The sequence below is a fragment of the Pinus tabuliformis genome, chromosome 8 (assembly GCF_031772625.1).
Source record: "Pinus tabuliformis cultivar Carrire ecotype Pingquan chromosome 8, CPIR1, whole genome shotgun sequence".
Classification (NCBI taxonomy): Eukaryota; Viridiplantae; Streptophyta; class Pinopsida; order Pinales; family Pinaceae; genus Pinus; species Pinus tabuliformis.
This window is the reverse complement of record NC_142294.1, coordinates 1,881,451,700-1,881,459,855: the sequence shown is the minus strand read 5'-3', so window position 1 is coordinate 1,881,459,855 and position 8,156 is coordinate 1,881,451,700. Positions and strand designations below refer to the sequence as shown.

The 8,156-nt window shown below is 37.9% G+C and overlaps 1 pseudogene; it reads left to right on the top strand.

The window, feature by feature from the left end:
* Window positions 1-311: 311 nt before the first annotated feature.
* Window positions 312-7,383, top strand: LOC149243909 (chaperone protein dnaJ 10 pseudogene; annotated as a pseudogene).
* Window positions 7,384-8,156: the final 773 nt, after the last annotated feature.

Genomic DNA, 8,156 nt, shown 5'->3' with positions numbered 1-8,156 from the left:
CGTACAGTGGACTCCGATACAATGTAATGCAGCCACGTGGTCCTCTACATACGTCAGCAGAACTGACTTTTCGAACAATAAAGTTCAGCAGCAAAAGACCTCCCGATATTCTTGTCCACCGTCCGATCGCCTTTGTCATTCTCCGTTGTCCATCAATCCAACTTGCATTCGAGCCTGCATCAAATGAATATTACGTGGAGTAAACGTTTTTGTTTGACCAGCACTTCAGAAAATATTTAATGAAAAGTTAATGCTAGTCGTAGATGTTAGGTATAAGTTTTAATTTTAATATTTTTATTTCTTACGGAGGTATGGGTAAGAAAAGCACGTAAGTTTTTATTTTTATTTTGTAGCAGATGTATCGTATATGAAATATGTTTAATGTGTGTTGACCATCTTTTACATAATGTGAAGGCGAATATTGCACAGCAGTGCATAGGAGAAGAAGCAGGGGAAATTTTCTTCTGAAGATTAATTTTTTGTATGTGTGAACGCACAACAGTGCGAAACAAAAACCCCAGATTGAAATGTAATTTTTGCTGGTTGCCCAAACGAAGGGAAGAATGGAAAATTGTATGGTGTGAGTAAATTTTTTTTGTGAATGTAATGTAAGATTTACTGCACATGTAAAAATTTATTTTACAGCAGTAAATGTAAAAGGGTTTTACAACAGTAAAAGAAAATGAGAATTTTTCCAGCAGTGTAAATTCTCATGTGGAGACAGAGTAAATGTTTTGTTGAATGTATTTTTGGTGAATCCCTCTCAGTAAAAGAGGATGAATATGTATCAGACATTTTATTTTAATGAATAGAAATCCTTTTATGGTGGTGTAATACTCTGTTCTCAGTCATTTTTTTAAAAGCTTCCCTGTGCAAAGGATCCTGAGGACAGAAGGAAACAGAGCATTGCCTCTGTGTGTTTAATTTCTTTTTGTTTTTGGGATTTTATCAGAAAAATCCCCAACAGTGGTATCAGAGCAGGCTTAGGCTCTTTGAAGGTGTTCAAGAAGCTGAAGGGAGGAGTCTTTTGTTGCAGTAGTAAATCTTCTCCAGCAAAGTGAAGTCTCAGGCAAAAGATTCTGGTATTCTTCAAAGTTTTTTTTGTTACTGCTGAAACAGTCAATGCTTTAAACACACAGTCAAGAATTTAAAGCATAGTTGAGGATGCAAGGAATGGCTAGCACAAGCACTAGCATGGGTATGTTTAACACCCAGCTCCCACAGTTTAATGGGAAGAACTATGACTACTGGTCAATAACCATGAGAGCTTTATTTATCTCTCAAGATTTATGGGAATTAGTTGAATCTGGGTTTGAAGAACTAGCAGATGAAAATGAGTTCAATGCATTAACTCAGGCAGAGAGAGATCTACTGAAGAGCAATAGGAAGAAGGATGCAAAAGCCATTGTATTGTTGTATCAAGCAGTGGACCAGAGTGTGTTTCCAAGGATAGCAGCAGCTAAGACATGCAATGAAGCATGGCAAACCCTCAAAACAGCCTATCAAGGAATGGAGAAAGTAAAGACAACAAAACTACAATTGCTGGGGAGAGATTTTGAAAATCTGAGCATGAAGGAGTCAAACACCATTGACTCATTTTTCACACATGTAATTGGTCTGGTCACACAGATAAGGACTCATGGAGAAACCCTTGAAGAAAGGAGGATTGTGGAGAAACTGTTGAGGGTCCTACCCTCAAAGTTTGATGTGATTGTCACCACCATAGAAGAGACAAAGGATCTCTCAAACTTTTCAGTGGATGAGCTTCATGCATCACTGATAACACATGAGCAGAGGTTGAGTAGAAATGAAAACTCATCTCTAGAGCAAGCCTTTAAGACCCAGATGTCTTTTGGAAGAGGAAGAGGTCAAGGTAGAGGAAACAAGAGAGGAAGAGGCAGAAGCCAGAACAGAGGTGGAAGAAACAGTCCAGCAAATGCACAAGGAAGAGGCAGCAATCCAAATCAGAACCAAGGTCAAGGTAGCAGCCAACAAAGAGGACAACATCATGCTCAAGGACAAAGGTATGAAAAATCCAATGTTCAATGCTATTATTGTAAAAAATATGGGCATTATGCCAATGAATGTAGGAAGAAGCAGCATGATATGAGTAATAGACAAAATGCAAATGTTACTAGAGAAAACATCAGTCAAGATAATGTGTTGTTAGCTTGTAACATGGCTAAAACAAACAGTGAGGACATATGGTTTTTAGACTCAGGTTGCAGCAACCATATGACAGGAAACATAGCCCTCTTTTCTGCCCTAGATAAAAATATGAAATCAGAAGTCACACTAGGAACTGATAGCAAAATTTCTGTTATGGGAAAAGGAGAGGTAAAAATATTTACAAAGAAGGGTGAGAAGAAAACCATAGCAGATGTCTACTATGTCCCTAGAATGAGATGTAACCTCTTGAGTATTGGACAGCTTGTTCAAAAGGGTTACAATGTTTTCTTTGAAAATGATGTATGCACCATCATGGATATAGCACCCAACAAACGATGCATTTCTGAAGTGAAGATGACAAGGAACAGGATGTTCCCTCTTAGAATAAGGGCAGATTTGAAAAACAAAGGAGAAATTGCAGCAGTCACCCAAGAGGCTTTCCAAAGCGTGCCAAAGGATGAAAATTGGTTGTGGCACTTGAGATTTGGACATCTCAATTTTGGAGGTCTAAACTTGTTAAGCAGAAAAGGAATGGTAAGAGGATTACCATTGATAGAGAAACCGGACAACCTCTGTGAAGGTTGCATATTGGGTAAACAACATAGAGAAAGTTTTCCATCAGGGAAAAGCATAAGGGCAAAGGCAGCCTTAGAGATTGTCCACTCAGACTTATGTGGACCAATGCAAAATCCATCATTAGCAGGCAGCGAATATTTCCTAACATTTATTGATGACTTTACAAGAAAAACTTGGGTATATTTTCTTAAAAACAAAAATGAAGTGTTTGAAAAATTCCGAAATTTCAAAGCACTTGTGGAGAACCAAAGCGGGCTGCATATAAAAGTTTTGAGAACTAACAGAGGAGGTGAGTATATCTCCAAGGAATTCCTATGATTTTGTAGAGAAAATGGAATTCACAAGCAGTTTACAGCTAGGTACACCCCACAGAAAAATGGAGTTGCTGAAAGGAAGAATAGGACCATCATGGACATGGCGAGGAGCATGCTGAAGGCAAAGCATTTGCCAAATGATTATTGGGCTGAAGCTGTAAATTGTGCAGTGTATATTTTGAACAGGTGTCCTACAAAAGCAATGTTGAACAAAGTGCCGGAAGAAGCATGGAGTGGGAGAAAGCAAGGAGTCACCCACATGAGAGTTTTTGGATGTGTGGCCTATGCACACATACCAGATCAGCTAAGGAGGAAGTTGGACAGAAAAGGAGAGAAATGTCTTTTCATTGGATACAGTGACGAATCCAAAACTTACAGGTTGTATATCCCATCTACCAAGAAATTTTTTGTCAGCAGAGATGTTCAATTCATTGAAGAAGAAGCTTGGGATGGAAGCATAGAGAAAACAATGAATGTTAAAAACTGTTTGTCTCATGATGAAGATGATGAGGAGGTGGCTGAAATGCATCCCCAAACAGCATTGCCAACACAAGGACAACAAGGGACACCATTGAGGATAAATGAAAGTCCTTCTCGAAGCACATCACAAGGAGAAAATTCAAGTGCATCTTCAAGCACTTGCACACCAAATGAAAGAGGTAAGAAGTTTAGAAATCTAAGTGACATTTATGATGAAGGAATGAATTCCTTATTTGCCTTGTATTGTCATGTTGATGATCCTATTCATTTCGAAGATGCAATTAAAGATAAGAAATGGATAGAAGCTATGGATGAGGAGATGAATGCCATAGAGAGAAACAAAACATGGGATTTGGTTGAGCTACCAAAAGGAAAAAAAGTCATTGGAGTTAAATGGGTCTACAAGACCAAGAGCAATGCTGAAGGTAAAATAGAAAGGCACAAGGCAAGGCTGGTTGTCAAAGGGTACAAGCAGCAATATGGGAGAGATTATGAGGAGACTTTCGCACCGGTTGCAAGAATGGAAACCGTGAGAGCAGTGTTGTCCATAGCAGCACAAAACAAATGGAAAGTCTACCAAATGGACGTGAAGTCGACATTCCTAAATGGAGTGTTAATGGAAGAGGTTTACATTGAACAACCTCTAGGCTATGAGAAGAAAGGTGAAGAGCACAAAGTGTGCAAATTGAAGAAAGCTCTTTATGGGCTAAAGCAAGTGCCAAGAGCATGGTACAGTAGGATAGATTCCTATCTATTGGATAATGAATTTGACAAGTGTGAAGGAGAACCCACCATCTACATCAAAGAAAAAGAAGGTAAAATTTTAATTGTTGTCTTATATGTTGATGATGTTATTTTCACAGGTAATGATGATCAGCTCATTAAAAATTTTAAATCAGTCATGAAAGAGGAATTTGAAATGACTGACATGGGTTTCTTGAGATACTTCTTAGGCATAGAAGTAGATCAAAATGAAAAAGGAATTTTTATCTCACAAGCAAAATATGTAAATGAAGTATTGAGCAGATTTAACATGCAAGAATGCAAAGCAACGATCACTCCCACAGTAATGGGATTAAAACTCAACAGAGAGGACAGCAACAAGGATTTTGATCCTAGTTTGTATAAGAGTATTGTTGGCAGCCTTATGTATTTAACAGCAACTAGGCCTGACATTATGTTTGTTGTTAGTTTAATTTCCAGATTCATGGAGAGGCCAAAGGAGGCACATTGGCAGGCAAAAAAAAGAATTTTAAGGTATGTCAAAGGTACCAAAATGTTTGGCATATTATATAGTGTCTCAGAAAGTTCAAATTTAGTTGGATACACTGATAGTGATTGGGCTGGAAGTGTAGATGATCGGAAAAGCACTTCCGGTTATGTTTTTCATATGGGTTCAGGAGCCATTTCATGGGCTTCTAAGAAGCATTCCATTGTAGCATTGTCTACAGCAGAGGCTGAATATGTGGCAGCTACAGCAGTAGCATGTCAAGCAGTTTGGATGAGAAGAATGTTGAGGAGCTTAGGCCAAGAGCAGGCAAAAGCGACAGTGATTTTTTGTGACAATAGCTCAGCTATTGCATTGTCAAAGAATTCAGTGTTTCATAAGAGAACGAAACACATTGATACAAGGTTTCACTACATCAGAGAATTGGTGAACAATGGAGAAATTGTCCTAGAACATTGCAGGACTCAAGAACAGGTAGCAGACATTTTGACAAAGCCATTGGATCAGAAAAGCTTTGAATTTTTGAGGAAGTGTTTGGGTATGACCGAATGCCCAGCAGTTGAAATTAAAGGGGAGTGTTGAAAACGTAATTTCAACAGCGGCCTGAGTTGACCCGTGGAGCAGCAGTTAATGCACCCAAAACCGCTCAGCAAAACCACCAGAGCATATCGGACCGCCTTTGATCACAAAGTAGTTTCCGTACAGTGGACTCCGATACAATGTAATGCAGCCACGTGGTCCTCTACATACGTCAGCAGAACTGACTTTTCGGACGATAAAGTTCAGCAGCAAAAGGCCTCCCGATATTCTTGTCCACCGTTCGATCGCCTTCGTCATTCTCCGCCGTCCATCAATCCAACTTGCATTCGAGCCTGCATCAAATGAATATTACGTGGAGTAAACGTTTTTGTTTGACCAGCACTTCAGAAAATATTTAATGAAAAGTTAATGCTAGTCGTAGATGTTAGGTATAAGTTTTAATTTTAATATTTTTATTTCTTACGGAGGTATGGGTAAGAAAAGCACGTAAGTTTTTTTTTTTTTTTTGTAGCAGATGTATCGTATATGAAATATGTTTAATGTGTGTTGACCATCTTTTAAATAATGTGAAGGAAAATATTGCACAGCAGTGCATAGGAGAAGAAGCAGGGGAGATTTTCTTCTGAAGATTAATTTTTTGTATGTGTGAACGCACAACAGTGCGAAACAAAAACCCCAGATTGAAATGTAATTTTTGCTGGTTGCCCAAACGAAGGGAAGAATGGAAAATTGTATGGTGTGAGTAAATTTTTTTTGTGAATGTAATGTAAGATTTACTGCACATGTAAAAATTTATTTTACAGTAGTAAATGTAAAAGGGTTTTACAGCAGTAAAAGAAAATGAGAATTTTTCCAGCAGTGTAAATTCTCATGTGGAGACAGAGTAAATGTTTTGTTGAATGTATTTTTGGTGAATCCCTCTCAGTAAAAGAGGATGAATATGTATCAGACATTTTATTTTAATGAATAGAAATCCTTTTATGGTGGTGTAATACTCTGTTCTCAGTCATTTTTTTAAAAGCTTCCCTGTGCAAAGGATCCTGAGGAGAGAAGGAAACAAAGCATTGCCTCTGTGTGTTTAATTTCTTTTTGTTTTTGGGATTTTATCAGAAAAATCCCCAACAGAATCTGCTGCAGACTTTTAGCACTGGTTAAGGAAACTGGTTACTACGACATACTCGCAGTGAGTGCGACGGCCACTGAAGCAGAGATCAAGAATGCTTATTACATGAAGGCCAGGCAGGTTTTTCCTCTTAAAAATACAAATGATGCTCAGGTGGCACAAAATTTTCAGGCATTAGGAGAAGCTTACCATGTTCCCAGCGATCCAGCACATGGAAATGTAGGTGTATCAATGGAAAGAATAATAGAGGCAGCAACAGTCTTTACGATGCTATTTGGAAGCAAGTTATTTGAAGACTATATAGGCCACCTCACAATTGCTTCTATGGCTTCTTTTGAGAAGATCTTTACTGAAGGCGAGCACACGGATAACATGAAAGTACAAGAGGAAAGAGAAGAAAATCTTGCACAGGTTTTGAAAGATTGTCTTTATCCGTATGTACAAGGTGAGAAGGGTGGGTTTATAGAAGAAGCTAAATCTGACGTTAAAATTGTTGGGCGGTGCAGCTAATGGAAACAGTATACTGTAGACAATTGGTTACATGTATGAAAGAGAAGCGACGAAGGAACTTGGAAAGAACGGAGACTTATTTTTGGGTTTGTCATTTATAGCCGAATGGCTCAGAAACAGCGGGAACAGGTGCTTTTGCTCTGTTGCAGTTATTAGAAGATATCAAAGAGCAGCGGAGTACGGGGGAGAATTATAGTGAAGCCGATTTTGGAGCATTTTTACAGTCCAACAAAGAATTGATTGTCAACTCACTTTGGAAAGTAAATGTGCCTGACATTGAACGCACTCTCTCGCACGTTTTCCAGATCGTGTTGCAAGATAAGACCCTCTCCTATGTGTGCCACACGGTGTTGCAAGATAAGAGTGCAAAGAAAGAAGATCTTCAAGCTCGCGCGGAAGGTTTAGATATTCTGGGAAAGATTTTACAAACCGCAAAACTATAAAACAGAGATCGAATTTCAGAAAAAGACTCTTCTCATGGATTTTATTTTTGTTCAAAGACATATCTGATGTTATGAAGAAACATTTTCTCACATTTTCATTAAATCTTTATCACTGTTAATTGTTCACATGACGAAAAATGTAAAGGGACTCAGAGATCTCCTCCTCCAGCTAGTGGAATTGAATGGCATATATGAAGTAATGAAAAATATTAGCATGGTTTGTTTCTCACACATTCTCATAAATCCAACGCGTTTGTCCATGGTATTTAGCTCTTTATGAGGCTTTTGTAAATTGAGGAAACAAATTTGGTGAAATACTTGAATAAGGTCACATGAATCTATTGTATATGTTCTTGCAATTAAATCAAGAAAACAAATTCTTGTAGCTGTTTAGCTAATTGTTCTTTACTTCATTTTTTTTTTTTAATATTTAGTATACGCTTCCTTTGCATCGAATTTTATCACATTGCTTTGATTAGAAGTCGGAATTCAGGTGCAGAAATTTATAACTGTCTATGCATAATAAACTAGCCCAAGCTTCAGTCTTATCATAATTAAGTCTGATGCAAGAGCATCAACCCACTAACGAAAATGATTTCTAGAAGAAATCACATGGAAGGCACAAGTGTCAAAAGGAATACAAATTATTAATTTGCAATTTAAAAGCATGGTGAAAATTAAATATGCTAGGGATCTTGGGTTACTTTGTAGTTAATCCTCAACCAAACTTTGAAAAAAAAAATGTCATATTTAAAATCACAAGGCTGTGCGGC